Source organism: Anabrus simplex, chromosome 7, assembly GCF_040414725.1.
Source record: "Anabrus simplex isolate iqAnaSimp1 chromosome 7, ASM4041472v1, whole genome shotgun sequence".
NCBI classification, from domain to species: domain Eukaryota; kingdom Metazoa; phylum Arthropoda; class Insecta; order Orthoptera; family Tettigoniidae; genus Anabrus; species Anabrus simplex.
The window spans coordinates 238,302,727-238,323,529 of NC_090271.1; the positions used below are offsets into that span (position 1 = coordinate 238,302,727).

Consider the following 20,803-nt stretch of genomic DNA (forward strand, 5'->3'; position numbering starts at 1 on the left):
TGTCTGTCTGTCTGTCTGTCTGTCTGTCTGTCTGTCTGTCTGTCTGTCTGTACACGCATCACAAGAAAACGGCTGAAGAGAATTTAATGAAAATCGGTATGTAAAGTCAGATGATGAACTAGTACAATCTAGGCCATAAATTATTTTATTCACGCTGAGTGAAATGGTAGTTTAGGGGAAGGCCTGAAATTTAATTCTCAAATATTTGTGTTATTAGTGGTCGTGTCTTAATGAAAATCGGTATACAAAGTCGGGGTAATAAGTCGATAAAATCTAGGCCATACATAATTGTATTCACGCTGAGTGAAATGGCAGTTTAGGGGAATGCCTAAAATTTAATTTTGTATTCGGGAGATAGTAGGTTCGAACCCCACTGTCGGCAGCCCTGAAAATGGTTTTCCGTGGTTTCCCATTTTCACACCAGGAAAATTCTGGGGCTGTACCTTAATTAAGGCCACGGCCGCTTCCTTCCCCCTCCTAGCCCTTTCCTGTCCCATCGTCGCCATAAGACCTATCTGTGTCGGTGCGACGTAAAGCAACTAGCAAAAAAAAAAAGTAATTAATTTTCAAATATTTATGTTATTAGTGGTCGTATCTTAATGGAAATCCGTAGACAAAGACGGGAAATAAGTCGCTACGATATAGGCTATACATAATTGTATTCACGCTGAGAAAAATGGTAGTTTAGGGGAAGGCCTAAAGTTTAATTCTCATATATTTATTATATTAGTGGTCGTATCTTCACGAAAATTGGTATGCAAAGTCGGGGAATAAGTCACTATAATCTAGGCTATCAATAATTTTATTCACACTGAGTGAAATGGTAGTTTAGGGGAAGGCCTGAAATGTAATCTAAATATAAAATAAGAGTTTTGTCTGTACATTGCTCAGAATTTGAAAAGAATAGTATTTCTGTATCGGTCATGTCCACAGTAACAAGGAAATGTCTGTCTGTCTGTCTGTCTGTCTGTCTGTCTGTCTGTCTGTCTGTCTGTCTGTCTGTCTGTCTGTCTGTCTGTCTGTCTGTCTGTCTGTCTGTCTGTCTGTCTGTCTGTCTGTCTGTCTGTCTGTCTGTCTGTCTGTCTGTCTGTCTGTACACGCATCACGAGAAAACGGCTGAAGAGAATTTAATGAAAATCGGTATGTAAAGTCGGATGATGAACCACTACAATCTAGGCTATAAATTATTTTATTCACGCTGAATGAAATGGTAGTTTAGGGGAAGGCCTGAAATGTAATTCTCAAATAAGTTATTTATGTTATTAGTGGTCGTATCGATAAATACTACATAACTAACATAAATTTAGTTATGTCGTAAGTTAGTAGTAGTTATGTAAGAAGTTATTAAATTTCCGATCACTTATGCCTTGTACATTGTTACCGTACCTCATATAATCACAGAGATATTCATGAATTTGGATTTTTGTTACTAAGTCCATATCAGCGCCAAGTCACCAGAAAATGGGTAAACAGAATTTAGTGAAAATTGGTATGTAAAATCTGAGAATAAGGAACTACAGTCTACGACATAAATAATTTTGTAAGACGCCCTAATATCACAGAGTCGAAAGAAAACTAATGTGGGCCTGCAATATAGAAAGCTCATAAACTTTATCAACAATAACACTACATTGACCATTGTTTGCAGTGATGTGCTTTTTGTCTTCTGTTTCCACTCATCCCCGATAGATAGGATTACTGCAGCGTACCGAGAGTTTTTAAAATTTGCTTTACGTCGCACCGACACAGGTAGGTCTTATGTCGACGATGGGATAGGAAAGGAATAGGGATGTGAAGGAAGCGGCCTTGGCTTTAATTAAGGTACAGCCTGGTGTGACTGGTGTGAAAATGGGAAACCACGGAATACCATCTTCAGGGATGCCAGCAGTGGGGTTCGAATTCACTATCTCCCGGATGCAAGCTCACAGCTGCGCGCCCCTAACCATACGGCCAACTCACCTGGTCGTACCGAGTGTAACAGCCTGCCTGAATATTGGCGGAAAGTAGCTGGGGAGTAAGATAACTTTCTTCTTTAGCATACCATTCCTCTGGTTCATACATTTTCTGATATTACTGGTACGTAACACACTGGTTCATCATAGCACTCGAGCTATTCAGTCCCTACTCTGAGGCACTGATTGGAATGAGTAGTGTGCATATTTAACGGAATAATGACAGAGGAGTGTTCACGGCAGTCTGCGACCTGGTCATTCCAGCTCTGGAACTTGGACTATTAGATCGGCACCATAGTACTGTTCGTTGAAAGTAAGAAAGTGTGTGGTTTTTCATTTGATCGGGTATTTTATATAATAACATTGTTTTCAATCGCTACATTCTTACTGACGTTTTTGTAATGACCTATGTTGAATTCAGTTACGAAAACCACCAAATCATTCTTTCTGAGAATCCCGTAGCGAAGCACGGGCACATCAGCTAGTAGGTATATATGTTAAGAAGGGATCGTTCCCAGTCTGTCAGTCAGTCAGTCAGTCAGTCAGTCCGAACTGGTCACGGAAGATTTAAGTGTTAAAGCGCTAGTCCATAAAATAAAAATTTGTGTTTGTTCGTTACACAAATATCCTCACCTCCACAGGTCAGTATTAAAATTTACACCAAGGTGTATGAGACACATCGACCGATTGTAGCATTAATGTTATTAAATTCAAATCTGACCTCCATGTGGTAAGGGGGCATGAAAAAATTAATCCAGAAAATAGGCAAGATACCGAAGTTGTCAGAGAAGGATCCGACCAAGCTCATTGAATGCCACTCACTGCAAGAAACAATACTCACAGTGTTCCAACGGGAACCAGAAAACAATATTTTCTGCCACTCTTACATCCATCGTGGCCCTTTCCCTTCATTATTTGTCGGCACCTTCATTCTGCCAAGCACTAGAACACTTCCATTTTCCTTTAATTAGGATTTTGTTTCTTTACAAGCTGCTTTACGTCGTGCCGACAAAGATAGATATTATGGCAACGATGGGATAGGAAATGGTGTGGAAACTGAAAATCACGGAAAGCCATCTTAAGGGTTGCCGACTGTGGGGTTCGAACCCACTATCTCCCGAATGCAAGCTCACAGCTGCACGCTCCTTATCCGCACGGCCAAATCGTTCGGTCCTCTAATTGCTTTTAACAGTTGTACTCCCTCATAAAACACAACATTCGTCTACCAAGTAGGCTTCGCAGAGGGTGAATCTGCAGAGGGTCCAATAATAGCCTTCATACATGTTAAGGTGCTATGTGCTGCTCTAGCAGGGCACGAAAGTTGTGAGCCCCTAATATACTCTTAGTTCGTAAATTGTGAAGGACCCATATCAGTTATGTGCTGGTCCGTCCCGGGCCATAACAACATTACTGCCTCAATTAGTCCGTAATTAGCCAGGTCCTTCAATGGCCGATGTTGACCGTAAAGCCGTAACAGCCCGTTAGCGGACGCTCGGCCGGCCTGACAATTACACACCCAGCAATTTTCATTTGCAGATTCACCAGAGGGAGGAAATGGATTTATGAGGCCAGACGAACAAAGTGTGAAATAACATCTTTGTACTTTGAACTCGGTAGATTATTAAAACTGGGAAAAATACAGTAAGTAATAATAATGGCGTGTGGCCTCCAAAGGGGCCCGATGCATCTCTTTCGAGTTAACGCCGTATAGGCAACCAGCGCGACTGTGAGGATGCGGTCCTACCTTTGATGAATAAAGACGGCACACATACCCTTTCCCCGAGCCATTGGAATTAAGCAATGAAGGTTAACATCGCCAACATGACAGAGATCGAACCCGACGACCCCTAGACCAAAGGCCAGCACGGTAACAATATTTCTTATTAATATTTTCTTCTTTTTCTCATTCTTTTCTTTTTTAATGTTCCTATTTAAAGACGACGCACACAGTGGAAATAACTAATTATTGTTAAATTTCCCGAACCGGTCGGGATCCGAACCCGGAGCTCCTTGAACCAGAGGCCAGCACGCTGACCATTTAGCCATGCAGCCGGACATGCAGTGGATGGCACTCAGGGACTACACAAAATGGGGAGAAATTACATTCATGAAAAGAATAATAAAATAATGTTATTGACTTCACGCCCCACTAACTACTCCTTTACGGTTTTCGGAGACGCCGAGGTACCGGAATTTTGTCCCGCAATAAATCTACTGACATGAGGCTGACGTATTTGAGCACCTTCAAATACCACCGGACTGCACCAGAGTCTAACCTGCCAAGTTGCGGTCAGAAGGCCAGCGCCTCAACTGTCTGAGCCACTCAGCCCGGCTTCACGAAAAGAGAAAAAAGGATAAGTACTCGGATTTCAACAGACAGTGGGAATGAGTGGCTGTACATATAGCGTAATGCTCCCATGGAGCCATGGGTCTTAAAGTATGCACGTCGCCATGTGGATCAAAACTAGAGTTTCGGCCTCCATTGCTGCTTGCTACTGCCATTATTTTATATGTGTTTTGTTGTACTGGATATTTCCTGTCGTTGTCAGCCTTAATGTGAGAAGATATGCCATTACCAAGTATTCAACAAACACTTCCATTTCATACGACACCTTTCTTTCTTTTTTCTTAATCCGCTTAGCCTTCCGGGTTGCTTTTTGCCTCAGGCTCAGCGAGAGATCCCACCTCTACCGCTTCAAGGACAATGTCTTGGAGTGTGAGACTTTTGACTAGGGAGATACAACTGGGGAAGAGGCACAGTACCTTGCCGAGGCGGCCTCACCTGCTATGCACAACAGGGGCATTGTGGGGGGGATGGGAAGATTGGAAGGGATAGACAAGAAAAGAGGGAAGGAAGCGGCCGTGGCCTTAATTTAGGTACCATCCCGGTATTTGCCCAGAGGAGAAGTGGTAAACCACGGAAAACCACTTCGAGGATGACTGACGTGGAATCGAACTCACCTCTACTAGTGGGCCCAGATCCAGCCCTCGTACCACTTTTCAAATTTCGTGGCAGAGAGGGAAATCGAACCCGGGCTTTCGGGGGTGGCAGCTAATCACATTAACCACTACACCACAGAGGCAGGCCCATTTCATACTACACTGACATAAAAGAAATGTAGAAAGATGTTATTTTGAATTGAGTTGTACTTGAAATGCTATAATACACTATATATATGCTATAGTGCACTTTTCATTCAATGATAATAATAATAATAACAACAATAATAACTAAATAAATTCGTGTCCTCATTCCGAGATGGTACAACTTCTTTCAAGCACACCACCAATGGAGGTGAGCTATATATACCATTTTAGCCATACACCAGCCCTCCTGCCAATCTTAAATTTCTAGCAGTGTTAGGAATCGAACCTTCGAGGAGGGCAGCTAATAGTACTGATCGTTGAATTATATAGTTGGATGTTAACAATAAGATTAATATTGGCTTTACGTTTCAGTTACTAGTTTTAAGGGTTTTGGCAAGCCGAGGAACCGAATTTTTTTCCGCAGGAGTTTCTTTACGTTCACCAACATGAGGCTGATGAATTTGAGCACCTTCAAATACCACGATACTGAAAATCACTAGTTCTTTCAGTAAGATGCTTGTGTATCCGACGACTGCACTTACTACCTTTCAAATAAGTTAGAGTTTACTTCGAACCTTGATTCCAATACTTCGATTAAAAGTGGTCAAATTGCTTGACAGGAAGCTTTCTTGTACTTATTAGAATGTTTTTTAAAGATATTAATTATGATTTCGTGAATACTCATTGAATGGTACTAGCCTGAAAGCAAAACCGAGAAAGAGATGCGGAAAGTGTCTGCGAATATCCCGAGCGACAGTGCACACGCTTTGTTTCGTTTCATTTGCATGAAAGCTGTGAGATAGTCGTGTTGGGGGGAGCATATGAAATGAGGTTATGTAAATTAATTTTGTTAAGTCACTTTATACTCTTATATTAATTTGTATACCACTCTATATAATCAAACAGGCATTACTTAAAGTATTAAAGGAAATTTAAAGTAAGAATAAAACACTGAATCGACGAAAAAGAAACCTAAGAGGGCTGTGGAAGTCCTGGAGAGGTATCACTTGCACGTCTTCAATTATTGTTAAACTCGTCACTGCGGTTAGTGTCAGGCTTACTCGTTTCTGGTGTAGGCTGGGAGAACTCCAAGGACACGTGTCTCTCGTATTAGGTTTACGCTTCATAACTACGCCGAGGTGCCGGAATTGTGCCCGAGGAAGTTCTTGTAGGTGCCGGTAAATTTACCAACAAAAGGCCGACGCATTTGAGCACCTTCAGAACGCAACACACTGAGCCAGCCACCAACTTGTGCTCAGAAAGCAACGTTCTACTGTCAACTGGCTCTCCAGAAGTATAAATCTCATTTCTGTAAGTTTGTTGACTTCCTATTGTCCGATATTAAGTGCGGAACGTTCAAAGAAGACATACGAGTGCTTAAACCTGTGAGTAACGGACGAGTAACTAACGAAAATTATACTTGTTCTATTTAAGATGGGATATTAATTCCTATCTTATTAATGACGTGGTCTATCACGCCCGGTCTTTGAAGACGTCATTTTGTACCGCTATGTACAGGGTGGTCGGAAAGAATGCGAATCCAGGTATATGTGCGTTAGAGTGTTGATCATACTTATAAGTAATTGGAAAAACATAATTAGATATCTCGCAGTGTTGCCATTTTATCAGCTGCTGAAGTTAGCCAATCAGGTCGCTCCGTGGGCGACTTCAGGTGGCCTTAGCGAGGCGGTGTTGCTAAATCTGCACGTGGATTATGACTGGCTTGAAAGCGCCAATAGTAGAAATAAACTTCTCCAGGGGACTTGAACCTCCCTGGTAATCGGCTCGGCCCATAGCAGGCACGCTATGGTGGCACTGGCTGACCCACGGTGTGCTTGTTTTGATGCTCATTTCTCGGCTTGCCTCTCAAGCCCGACCAAGCCACGTGAAGATTTAGCGATATTACCTCTTTAAACCATTTGAATTTGCCGGTGAAGCGATCTGATTGGCTAGATTCAGCAGCTGATAAAAGACAACGGTGCGCTATCGACGTAATGTTTTTTCAAATTACTGATCAGTACGCCCAACGGTCGAACGCTCACATACTCGGTTCACGTTGTTTCCGATCACCCCGTATATCGGCAAGATTCCGTGCACTTGTCTGTACAGAAGATCGTTCGGGATCTCTGGTGACGAGTTTGAAGACCACTGGCGGCGCTGTTATCAACTGAGCACGTCAAAACGGGGAGTGATGACTCACGTGTGTGTAGAGCAGGGTCTCTCAGGGTGCATGTACTGTGCACGGTGCAAAAGACGACTTCGCTTGGTCGTCCAGAGTGCAGGCCCCCACTCCTCGACTTGGAGCAATAGCGCTGTCTCTCTCTTTTCCCACGCCTGTCTCGCTCGCTCCCCCTGTGTCCTCTTCCTCACTTGCTCCGTAGCGCTCCAAATCCGAGCCGAGTTGAGCCGAGTTGAGCTGAGTTGAGCCGAGCTTAGCCGAGTAGCCCTGAGACGAAGCGTCGGTCCGAGCCGAGCCGAGTGGAACCGGTACACAGTGCACGGAGCTCTTTTGCCTCGATTTGCACGCATGAGATTTTTGGCGTTTGAGAGGCTCTGGTGTAGAGTTTCGTGACATTAGCTGCAACGATGCTGAAGCGAATTGACCCATACTGGGAGGGCTACATAACAGCCCTTGCCGATGATAAATATACTGTAGCTATTCTGCAATCCAAGGAATGTGCAAGAAACATGATTTCTTGATATCAAAGAACGGGATCAGTGCTATATTGAATGAAAAAGGCTAAGGCCGACTGGGCTGAATCCTGAGGGATAAAAACAGGCAAGTCCACGACCAGCCACCAGCCGTACACCAGAAGTAGTGAGGAAAGTTAAGGCACTTGTCTCACGTGGTAACCCTGCATCCCAAAGGACTATTGCACTTAAGTTGAGGATGTCTGTTTCAACAGTTAACAGCATAAACAATATAAAAAGCCTGCAATTAGAAAAGCGGCATCAGCGCCGAGTTCACAAGGTATTGCCTCTTCACATTTCGCAACGTCGCACTAACCCAAGAAAGCTGTGTGAGGGCTATCTGGCAGGGGACAGATGGAAAAATGTGGTGGCATTAGACGAGGCATACGTGTACCTTAGTGACTGTAACAAACCCCGTCCTAGAGACGAAACATATTTTATGAAACAGTGTACACTTCAAGAAAATGAAAAAAAAAGAACACCTTGATGCAAGTGAATAAGTCCTGTCATACTTGCACGCGACACTACGAGAGAGGAGTGAATGCGATGATCAAAACGCAACGCTGCGGACACATCACGAATCGCATTATTAACCGTAGAATGTTGCAAGCTGCGCAACAGTTAATTACCGCCAGAGCCAGTGGCAGCCAGTTTGCCGATGCTTGTAGAGCTCCGACTGTGTCTGCAACATTGTTGGCATGCCGTGACAGCATGCACGTGAACGGTTTGTGCAACTGACGGAGTTTGAGCGAGGGCGTATAGTGGGCATCCGAGAGGCTGGGTGGTCGTACCGCAGAATTGGGCAACACGTGGGGTGAGAGGTCTCCAGAGTGCATCGATGTTGTCACCAGTGGTCAACAAAAGGCGCACATGTTCGTCAGCCTGGGTCCGGATAGCGTCGACACCACACAGATTCATAACAAGGCCCTCGCATCATACGAAGTGCCATATTGGACCGCCCCACGACTTCACAACAAATTTGGGACATTGCTGCTACGGGGGTATCAGCGAGGACCATTCGCAACAGTCTCTGTGAAGCATGGATACGATCCTACGTGCCGTTACGGTGTCCTCCGCTCACGCCCAATATCGTGCTGCCCGCCTCCAGTGGTAGCACGATAGGCACTTGTGGATGGACGAATGGAGGCGTTTCGTCTTCAGTAATGAGAGTCGCTTTTCCCTTGGTGCCAGTGATGGACGTACTCGTGTGTGGCGTCGTGCAGGTGAACACCAACACCGAAGTGTATACGACAGAGGCACACACGGTCAAAATCCGCCCTCATGGTGTGGTGAGCCATGTCCTACACTGCCGTTCTCCTCCGGTAATCATCGTTCAACCCGTCGTGCTACCGTTCATGCACCAATAAGGCGATGAGCTTTTCCAACAGGACAATACACGTCCACATGTATCCCGTGCCACCCAACGTGCTCTTTAAGGTGTACGTCAAATACCATGGCCAGCACAATCCCCAGATCTGTCCCCCATTGAGCATGTTTGGGAGCGGATATAACGTCATCTTGCGCGGTCTCCACGATCAGCAGGAAATCTGGACCAACTGTGGCAATTTCATGGTGGGGCATTCCGCAAGAATTCATCCGTCAGCTCTAGGATCGTTTCCATGTGAGAATTGCAGCTTGCATTGCTGCAAAAGGAGGGTAAACACGGTACTAACGCTGATATTGCGCACGCCCCGGCGACTGTACTCAGATGCGTACTCTGTCGGTATGATCGTATGTTGCATACGTCCTCAAGAGTGTGTCAATAAAATTTCCCTTCGCTGGGTCGACGAATTCATGGTGTTCTTTTTTTCATTTTCCTGAAGAGTATAAAGAATGCCAGGAAAATTTTCCGAGAGGTTTCATGATCATCGCTGAATACTGCTACAATGGCAAGTTAACCATTCGCCGTGTCGCTAATAATGTGAAGGTGAACTCACCATACTATCAGCTAGAGGTTTTAACACCCATTTACGACACAGATATCCCAGCACTGTATGGGAGGACGAAATATCAGGTATGGGTACATAAGATAAAGCATCCAGCCACACCTCTCGTTCGGTTCATCTGTTCTTAGAGAGAATTACTTTGACTGACATTCCGGCGAAGGCACCCGATGGGTCACTCACGGACTTACGTGCATTTTGACTCCTAAAATGGTCTTAGGAAATAGATGTCTACGGACTATCAATTGCCTCTGGAAAGCCTGTCAGGGGGAGTGGGATAAGATAATGTTAGTTCTGTGAAAAATTCTGCTGCAATGGAAATTACATTGTCAGGCTGTAGATCAAAATGCTGGCTTTCCAACTGAGCATGATCGTTGGTGGGGACATGACTTTTTATAGACTAAGTACCCTTCAAACATCGTCCCCACAGATCCCGAACGATCTTCTGTACGACTTTGTAAATATGAAGGAGCCCAAAACAAATCTATTGAATATTCTGATTTAATGTAAGAAACGACACCATTGTACCATCAAGATGGTCCTGGCTCTTCCAGTAGCAACATGTACGGCGCGCCAAGACTTCGAATCCTTATATTATAGGGAACGGGATATGTATGTTAAGTGTACACAGAAGAGACTGAATTTACTGATGTCCTTCACAGCAAACAGGAAGGCTGAAGTTCTTTTTCAAATATTAATTTCTTTTTAAAAGGACTAGATTTTCGAAGGTTTTATTGCATCTTCAGTAAGGTGGGTGCTCTGAATCTGTGTTCTATTGAATAAATTGCGTTCAGTATTGCACGCTCGCGGGGTTTCCCACTTTAACCTGTCTTTTCATGAACCAGGGCTATGAAACTACCCTTCAGTGTCCACGGCTTCAGGTGTCATTAGTTCTGATGATGTTATGAGCGAAATCCATAAAATGACATTGTTATGGCTACATTACACAACTGTTAATTTGCAACAATATTCACTTCAAAAGTGGAAGTATTACTGAGCACGCTCGCTTTAAATATATAGCCTTATGATACTTTCAAGTCATAAATATCTGCGGTTTTGAAATGCAGTTCTCTGTGAATCAATCAATCAATAAATAAATCGATCAATCATTCAATCAACCAGTAATCTGCATTTAGGGCTGTGTGTGTCCAGGCGGCAGATTCACTACCAATTGTTTTCCTAGTCTTTTCTTTAAATATTTCAAAGAAGTTGCAAATTTATTTATTTTCTTGCAGTTTGCTTTATGTCGCACCGACACAGATAGGTCTTATAGCGATGATGGGATAGGAAAGCGCCGAGAGTGGGAAGGAAGCGGCCGTGGCCTTAATTAACGTACAGAATTCGCCTGGTGTGAAAATAGGAAACCAAGGGAAACCATCTTCAGGGATGCCGACAGTGGGATTCGAACCTACTATTTCCCGTGTTAAATTATTCATATCCCTAATTCATCTCATCCTATAAACGAATATTTGCCCTAATTTGTCTCTACAATTCCAACATTGCCTTCATATAATGTTACAATCTACACTCAGGCTTATTCTACTACAAACGTCATGCCACTCCATATCTCGACTGACAGCTCGAACACACCACTTAGTCGAGCAGCTCGTCTCTTTACTTCCAAGTCTTCCCAGTCCCAAGTTTGCAACATTTTCGTAGCATTGCTCTTTTGTCGGAAATCACCCAGAAAACTCGTACTCTATTGCTTTGGATCTCTTTCAGTTCTCGAGCCAAGCAATCAACTTCAGTCTTGCAGCTGGGAAAACTCGGAAATCTATCTCAAGGGTGGTGAACTCATGGGCTGCTGAGCAGGTGGCAATTCCCCACAAAGATTAGCGCTTTAGCGCTTAGATCTGCCGTGACCAGTTCGAACTGACTGGCACCGGGCGAGTTGGCCGCTTCCTACCAACTCCGAGGCCTTTCCTATCTCATCGTCACCATAAGACCTATCTGTGTCGGTGCGACGTAAAGCAACTAGAAAAAAAGAACTGACTGACTGGGAACGATTCCCTTTTTAATATACATATATATATGTCTGTCTCGGAGTGAAAATGAATATCTACTTACGTGAAAGATCGCGTAAGCTGTCAGGATAGTAGATATCTGATCGAGAGAAGCTGGGAGCTGCTAGTGAAGTGAATCTCCATGGTAACCTTTAATAATGTGCGCGAAAAAAAGTATTTATATGGCTAGGGGTGTTGTTTTAATGGCGCAGCCCCCGGGGTTCTTAACTTGTGAGCGTGGGTTGGCGACCATGGGGCCTTCAGCTTAGTCCTGGTATTATTTCCATTTACTTGCGCCAGGATTCTCACTTACATCCTATCTGACTGCCTTGGTCAACACTTCTTATTTTTCGATCACGACGGTATTAGGTGTCGAAGCCTGATCAGTGTTAATAGAGGATGATTGCCCAGTTGTACTTCCATATCTACCCTACATTTACCTATCACATTCTGATATCTTTCAGTTCTACTAATTTCCAGCTCTCTCTCATTGAAACCGCCCATTAGCACTATGTTATCTTTACTGATGACCCTGACTACTATGTCACTAAGTGCTTCATACAACGTGTCAATTTAATCCTTATCTACTACCAAACATGGTGAATAGAATGAGACAATTCTCGTCCTAATTCCTTCAACCGTTAAATCTACCGTCATCATTCGCTCATTTACGTGCCTAACTTAACTCTGTTGAGTGTAATAGTATACCTGGTGAACAGTCCAACATCACGCTCTGCTCTTCCCTTTTTTAACACGCGTCAAGAACACTTTGTATTCTCATATCTTCATTTGTCATTTGTCATTTGTTAATACAATTTAGTTATTATACTAATTAAAGTACACTTTATACACAAAATAAAATAATTCTACTGACCTTTTAGGAAACTAAGAGTTTTTGTTGCGTTATTGAGATTCAGAAGATTTTAGTGTAAATCACACTTCCTAAATCCAGGTAGTTTAAGTTAGTTTATGTATATAACTAATTAGATATGGTCCGCCTCTGTGGTGTAGTGGTTAGCGTGATTGGCTGCCACCCACAAAGGTCCGGGTTCGATTCCCGGCTCTGCCACGAAATTTGAAAAGTGGTACGAGGGCTGGAACGGGGTCCACTCAGCCTCAGGAGGTCAACTGAGTAGAGGTGGGTTCGATTCCCACCTCATCCATCCTGGAAGTGGTTTTCCGTGGTTCCCACTTCTCCTCCAGGCAAATGCCGGGATGGTACCTAACTTAAGGCCACGACCCCTTCCTTCCCTCTTCCTTGCCTGTCCAATCCAATCTTCCCATCCCTCCACAAGGCCCCTGTTCAACATAGCAGGTGAGGCCGCCTGGGCGAGGTACTGATCATTCTCCCCAGCCGTATTCTCCGACCCAAAGTCTGAAGCTTCAGGACACTGCCCTTCAGGCGGTAGAGGTGGAATCCCTCGTTGAGTCCGAGGGAAAAACCGACCTTGGAGGTAAATCGATTAAGAAGAAGAAGATATAGATTTACAGCAACTACACAGATACAGCACAGCAAGCCAACGTTCAAATATACTTTCAATGTGGGACCTAATTCACTTTTACACCATTGTCTCCTTGGGGATGGTTACGTATTTATACTTCCCGTAAAACAATAACAATTACCACGAGAACACCACCGTCTCTCGCTGATCACTGAATCATCACAGTAGGAAGACACCTAATGAAGCAGAGGACTCGTACCTCCAGTAGGAACTCTTCGTTGGGTTGCACCTACTCAGGGAACAGCCTTTTTGGTAGGTATGTATGTTAGGAATGATCATAACTGAATGCTGTACCTACGCATAGACTGCTTTAGTTTTTCACATTGTTCCGTGTTGAGCGATAAAATGCCATCGACCACAACTTGACATCCCAAATAAAAAGAGAACATGACATTCGCCTGCATTGTGCTAGATGCTTTTGTCAGCAGTTCGCACTAAATATTTATGGTTCTCAATATTACATATGTACGGTAATTTAGTGTTATGGTGCGCCGTTTTCGACAACCACAGCTAATGAAATTACCAATACAGGACGAGGAAAGCTATATTAATTTTGGACCCGTGTGTACTTTGTATTTTTTTTTCCTATTTTGCTTTATGTCGCACCGACACAGTTAGGTCTTATGGCGACGATGGGAGAGGAAAGGCCTAGGAATGGGAAGGAAGCGGCCGTGGCCTTAATTAAGGTACAGCCCCAGCATTAGCCTGGTGTGAAAAATGGGAAACCACGGAGAACAATCTTCAGGGCTGCCGACAGTGGGATTCGAACCCACTATCTCCCGATGCAAGCTCATAGCTGCGCGCTCCTAACCGCACGGCCAACTCGCCCGGTACCGGTATGTATTAACAAGGTGATATATCACCACTCGCCTTTGCTGGCGAGATGTCGTGTTTACAGTGCACTATGTCTTCTGGTATGGGCTATATCAAATCTGTTACTTTCATTGATCTGCCTCAGTCTCATCTTTGACTTTGACAACATGAAAGTGACTGAGGTATGAGTGATGCTAGTAATATCATTGCTTATGCAGCCAGTCCCTGTTATGAATGGTGTGAACATATCGCTCATAGGGTCGGTTGGTGCATGCATTTCGTGGAGTTGGCAGACTGATATGTAATAGTAACGGCTGGCTTGAGGAAAGTTTTTTTTTTTTTTTTTTTTTTTGCTAGTTGATGTACGTCGCACCGACACAGATAGGTTTTATAGCGACGATAAAGTGAGGAAAGCAACGGGAAACTACCTCACTCCTCATTTCCCTAGTACGCCTCTTGAGTGACGCCTAGTCTATTTATGACAGCTATTGGCGGAGCTGCAGGGGATCAAACCACCCTTCGGGCTGAATACCCAACATACATAGATACATTATTATTATTATTATTATTATTATTATTATTATTATTATTACTATTATTATTATTATTATTATTATTATTATTATTATTATTATTATTATTATTATTATTATTATGCCATCGCACTAACTCACGTAGATTTCAAACGGCAACAAGGTGGACAATGAACACAGGGTGGTGCTATTTCCGCGAGGTGGCGAATCTTTTCTATTGGACTCGATTCTGAGAAACCTATCACCAACCTGCTGGTCACGTTGAGATATGCATCCAAATTCATGACACAAGATGAATAGTATCAAACTATACAGGCATTTTCCAGGAAAGAATAACAAAGAGACAAGAATTTAGAGAAATGAAAGGCTGAGCTGGTTACGGGCCGGTAATTTATAGCTTGCGATGTCACTAATGACGTCCCTTGTCTGTTGAAGGAAGCGACCGTGACCTCAGCATTTACCTGGTGCGGGAATGGGATCATCATCATCATCTGTTTACCCTCCAGGTTCGGCTTTTCCCTCGGACTCAGCGAGGGATCCCACCTCTACCGCCTCAAGGGCAGTGTCCTGGAGCTTCAGACTCTTGGTCGGGGGATACAACTGGGGAATATGACCAGTACCTCGCCCAGGCGGCCTCACCTGCTATGGTGAACAGGGACCTTGTAGGGGGATGGGAAGATTGGAAGGGATAGGCAAGGAAGAGGGAATGAAGCGGCCGTGGCCTTAAGTTAGGTACCATCCCGGCATTCGCCTGGAGGTGAAGTGGGAAACCACGGAAAACCACTTCGAGGATGGCTGAGGTGGGAATCGAACCCACCTCTACTCAGTTGACCTCCCGAGGCTGAGTGGACCCCGTTCCAGCCCTCGTACCACTTTTCAAATTTCGTGGCAGAGCCGGGAATCGAACCCGGACCTCCGGGGGTGGCAGCTAATCACGCTAACCACTACACCACACAGGCGGCGTGCGGGAATGGGATACCAAAGTAAACCATTCTCAGGGCTGCTACAGTGGGGTTCAAACCCACTATCTCCCGAATGCAAGCTCACAGAAGCGCGCCCCTAACAGCACGGCCTCTTGCTCGGCCGCTAGTTCTCAGGTGCCGTCAATTCAAAGAACTTGCCGAATGTATATAATACAATAATATATTCAAATGATATATTTAAAATCAAAGAAACTCGAAATACTTCATTTGATGCTCGTCAATCATTTAAAAGTAAGTTGTTTTTATTTAAATCCAGGGCTTATTTGGAAGGAAAATTTTTAAAAATTCTTGAATTGCTATATAAGAAATCCCGCATTAGAATATTATTTTGAAAATATTGACATAATGTACTGTATATTACTTTCAAATGTAACATGTCTTTTTCTACTACCTTGTTTGCCACACTGGTGGAGTCGTGAGTACATCCGCGGACACGATCAATCCTAGGTGAAGTGTGGTATATTGAGTGAATACGAAGTGAAATATTTAGTGACAAGAACTATCACCCCATCCCTGAACCGCAGGTGTCAACCATACGGAGTTAAAAGCTCCGCCACGACCGAGAATCGAACCCGTGGCCTTCTCACCTGAAAGCCACTACGGTTATCCTTCAGCCAAGGAACCGATCAGCTGAACGTAACATGTATAATATAAGAGTAAATATAATTATGTGCCTGCCCCGTTTTGTGCCTTGCTTCTTACCCGGAACCCTGAGTTCGATTTCCGGGCATTCCAAGAATTGTAGTTCCAGAGTGACTGCAGTAATGGTCTTCTCTGTACTTCGTAAGACCTGCTGAAGAGCTACCTGAAAAAAGAGGTAGCATATCCGGTCATGAAAGCCAAGTAATACTGCTGAATCACTAGGCAACAGCTGTTTTGTCTTGACAAGAACTTTATTGGAATGAACGTTTCTTTGTTTTGTTTAAATGAAGGATTTTATAAACGATCCCTGGCATAGCTATACATGATGATAAAGCTAGCCAGTAACAGTTAAATATCGGAAATTCTTTGTTTCCTCACGCATTGTGAATACAAAGCAAACGTCGGGCCAAAAGTGACCATCAACTATGTCCTAACTGCGTTGAAATGCAGACATGACTACGTCTAGCCTTTTGTCTTTAAACTTATTGTGATTGTTCTTCCGAATGAAATATATTCATAAAGTTTCATCTGCTTTGCTTTTTAACGTACTTGTGAGCATTGCAAGCTTATCAAACGTGAAGTTGACGTAAAAATAAATCCTAAAAGAATGAAATAGGAGCACGTTCAGAGTTCTAGTGATTGATCTGCTGTTTACTCCCGACCTATCCACTTTTGAATAGCGATCGCACGATAATATGCGGTGAGTGAACACCCACGAACCTTTTGTTCTCAACTTCATATTGCAATATCCGTGGTTGACCGTCAATATTCAATACGCTGGTGAGATGCTCAGAGAGGGAAATTGTTTCAACATACAGAGCACATCAATTGAATATTTCAGCAGAATTATCTGAATTTTTGAGGGATCACATAGGATAAGAGCTGTAGGAGTATTAGAAAACTACTTATGGTCGGTGGAAAATGCTAAATAAATATGTAAAGAGTTTATGAGATGGGTTTAAAATCAGCGGCGGCTCGTGACCAAATTTTCAGGGGGTTCACAACAATATTTGTGTTCACGTCTGAAATAAACCAACGTAGAATGCAAATAAGAATAAAATCACGTACTTAAATCATTTCACTGAAAGTTCCTTGTACGGTTGCTTTTCTACTCATAATATGGTAGAACCCTTATAACCGAGGATGCATTTTCCCGAGACTAATCTCTGCCGGGCAGAGTCGCTCAGGCTTTGGCCGAGGCTCTGGCTTTCTGATCCCGTGATTACGAAAACCTGTTCAGAATTAGCTACTAGCGAAATCTTCCGACGATGTAATGCAATAGTAACTTCTGGGAGCTGTGGTCAACAGCGGAGGTGGCCGACCCTTGTGGTCATCTGTAATACTATCTCTGGTTTAAGGGTGGTTGTAGACGGAAAGGCACGTTCCTTATCGTGCTCCTCGCTTATGGAGATATCTGTGTATAAATCATGACGTCATCTCCATGAGCATGCGTATAGTCTTAAGGTTCGTATCAAAATCTCCAGTGTGCTCCCTGGCATTGTCAGTCGAATCGAACAGCTGTCAGTGTAACGGAGCTTCGATATTATTCGAATGCTTTCGATCGATTGGCGAAATCAGGTCGAAAAAAGGAAAAATTTTTGAATGATCGGTATCCATGAATGCGTGAATATGCGTTATAACTGGGTGTTCACGTGCTCATGTGCTCCTGAGAGCCCACCGCCACTGTTTGAAACTTTTTTACAATATGCCTTACGTCGCACCGTAGGATGTGAAAGGGCTAGGAGTAGGAAGGAAGCGACCGTGTCTTAATTAAGGTACAGCCGCTATCTCCAGAATGCAAGGTGATGGTTACGTGACACAAACTGCAGAGCCACTTGATTGGTGCAGAATACTCTCAGAGCTTCATTAATACCAAGGGAGAAATGAGCCCCTCTCAATTTTCGAGGCCTACAAGCCTTCAGATACCAGCATAAACTGTACGGAACACTCGCTGCCCCTTTATTCTTCACGGAAGCCAACGATAATGCGCACATGAATGGTAAGAATCCTCAGTTAATCAGGAGCTAAGCTCATAAAATGTAGGCCAAAAACAAGTCAAATGCCAAACAGATCAGAAATGAAAGAGGAAAGGCTAACACCAACAAAAGGGGATGTTGAACCACCCACGACATCCCATGAGAACACATAACAGTAAAATCAGATGGAGCATGGGGCCCAGTGAAATATAGGATAACCCCATACCGCCTTATGACTAGATGGAAGGAAATTAACAGCCAAAAAATGAAAGAAACGGTTGGTTATATTTTGTAAATCCTACGAAATGGAAACGAGTGTCCACACTCGTGCTTCCTTTCAGGACACAGCACCCATTAGGGCGCTTATATTCGCCGCTTCAAGAAACTAAGGAATCTACATGATACTAAAACAAATAATGTTAATACGTAGGCAAGTCAATAAGTACCTGCAATTTTGCTCTAATTGTCCTTAGGTTAGCTCTATGGCGTTATGTGCTCACCAGCCGCTAGATGGCACCGTTGTCTACATCTGTAGTAGGTTTCAGCGTTTTCAAATGTTGCGGCGTAAATATGACCACGTCAATCTCTGTTTGCACCAAGGAAGAACAGCATTCCGTAATACTTTTTTTTCTTTTTTGTGGTCTTAGGGTCTGAAGGTATATTAGGAGTGAAAATTCATAGAAGACTTTCAGCACAATACGGGGACAATGTTTTGCCACAGTGAAGTGTTTATCAGTGGATTGAATAGTTAAAAAGTGGTCGCACGAGCGTAAAGGATGAGAAAAGATCCGGGCGTCCATTTGCTGCCGTAACTGATGCCAATATTGAACAAACCGGGCGGGTTGGCCGTGTGGTTAGGGGCGGGCAGCTGTGAGATTGTATCCGGGAGATAGTGGGTTCCAATCCCACTGTCGGCAGCCCTGAAGATGGTTTTCCGTGGTTTCCCATTTTCACACCAGGAAAATGCTGGGACCGTACCTTAATTAAGGCCACGGACGCTTCCTTCCCATTCCTAGGCCTTTCCTATCCCATCGTCGCCATAAGATCTATCTGTGTCGGTGCGACGTAAAGCAAATAGCAAACCGAATATTGAACAAGTGCGTGATATGATCCTGAATAACGGACGAGTGACTGTTCTATGAATGTCCGCACCTGGTACACCCTCAGACCCCAAAAAACGGATTCCAGAACGATGTTCTTCCTTGGTGCAAACAGAGAGTTGCGCGGCCATCTTGACCTCGCAACAGCGCAAGCTGTACCGATCTGATAACGCTGAAACCTACCACAGACGTAGACAACATGACCATATAGCGACTGGTGAGCACACAAAGCCGTAGAGTCAACCTAAAGACAATTAGAGCAAAATTGCAGATACTTATTGCCTTGCCCTCGTAAAATACGTACATTAAAATCAAAGCAGGTAAGGCACAACCCTAAAATTGTACGTTCTAAGGGAACACTGTTAGCTTCCGATGCCAGTCGATGTTCTACAGTCGCATTGTTTAAAATGAAGAAGCCTACCTTAGTTGTGGCCTCAGCACGCCAGCTGCGTTAAGTGAAGTATGAACTTCAGACTACTGGTAGGGACGGAGCGGTGCGGAGCTGAGCAGTTTATGTGACGTCATCACCCGGTTGTACCGAGTGAATGTAATGTGGCGGCAGGTTTAAATACGTTATTGGTATGGCAACGTAAATTCATTGCCCTTTTCTCACAACATAACTGTTTTGCTGAATACAGCAATGTTATTTTCTGCTGGAGAAGCCGACCTACTCATTTCAGCCTTGTGATGCCTCTTGATATGGTCCCACGAATTTGATACGCTACCAACCGTCGCACAAATGCGGCCGCAAAATTTTCATGTTGCTGTTTTTTTATCATCATTAATTTCAAAGAACTGTCATGCATCAGAAAGTTTTCGTGGCATTTGTGGCACAAATGTCTGTAAAAGTGTATTCAGTTCCTTAAATATTCGTCTGCCTCTGCGGTGTAGTGGTTAGTGTGATTAGCTGCCCACCCCGGAGGCCCGGGTACGATTTCCGTCTCTGCCACGAAATTTGAAAAGTGGTACGAGGGCTCGAACTGGGTCCACTCAGCCTCGGGAGGTCAACTGAGTAGAGGTGGGTTCGATGCCCACCGCAGCCATCCTGGAAGTGAGTTTCCATGGTTTTCCACTTCTCCTCCAGGCAAATGCCGGGATGGTACCTAACTCAAGGCTACGGCTGCTTCCTTCCCTCTTCCTTGCCTAAACTTTCCAATCTTCCCATCCCCCACCAAGGCCCCTGTTCAGCATAGCAGGTGAGGCCGCCTGGGTGAGGTACTGGTCATTCTTCCAAGTTGTATCCCCCGACCCAATGTCTCATGCTCCAGGACACTGCCCTTGAGGCGGTAGAGGTGGGGTCCCTCGCTGATTCTGAGTGAAAAACCAACCCTGGAGGGTAAGCAGATTAAGGAATATTCAAAAACATGATTACCATGTAAAATGGGAATAAATATCAAACTAATACCACAATTATTATCTAATATACTTTGCATTATCTACAAAACACAAGAAATATAGACGCAAATTAAGAAGCACAGACTGAATTCAGTGAATTCAGGTGCAATAATCTTATACGGGGAGGCCACGACGTTCGGATTAAGGAGCATCTTCAAACATTGTACACATTTAGTAGTGCAT

The 20,803-nt window shown here is 43.9% G+C and overlaps 1 protein-coding gene across 1 annotated transcript in view; it reads right to left on the reverse strand.

The window, feature by feature from the left end:
* Positions 1-20,803, reverse strand: part of LOC136877515 (anoctamin-7) — an 865,825-nt gene that overhangs the window by 750,962 nt on the left and 94,060 nt on the right. The gene's annotated exons all lie outside the window — the stretch shown is intronic.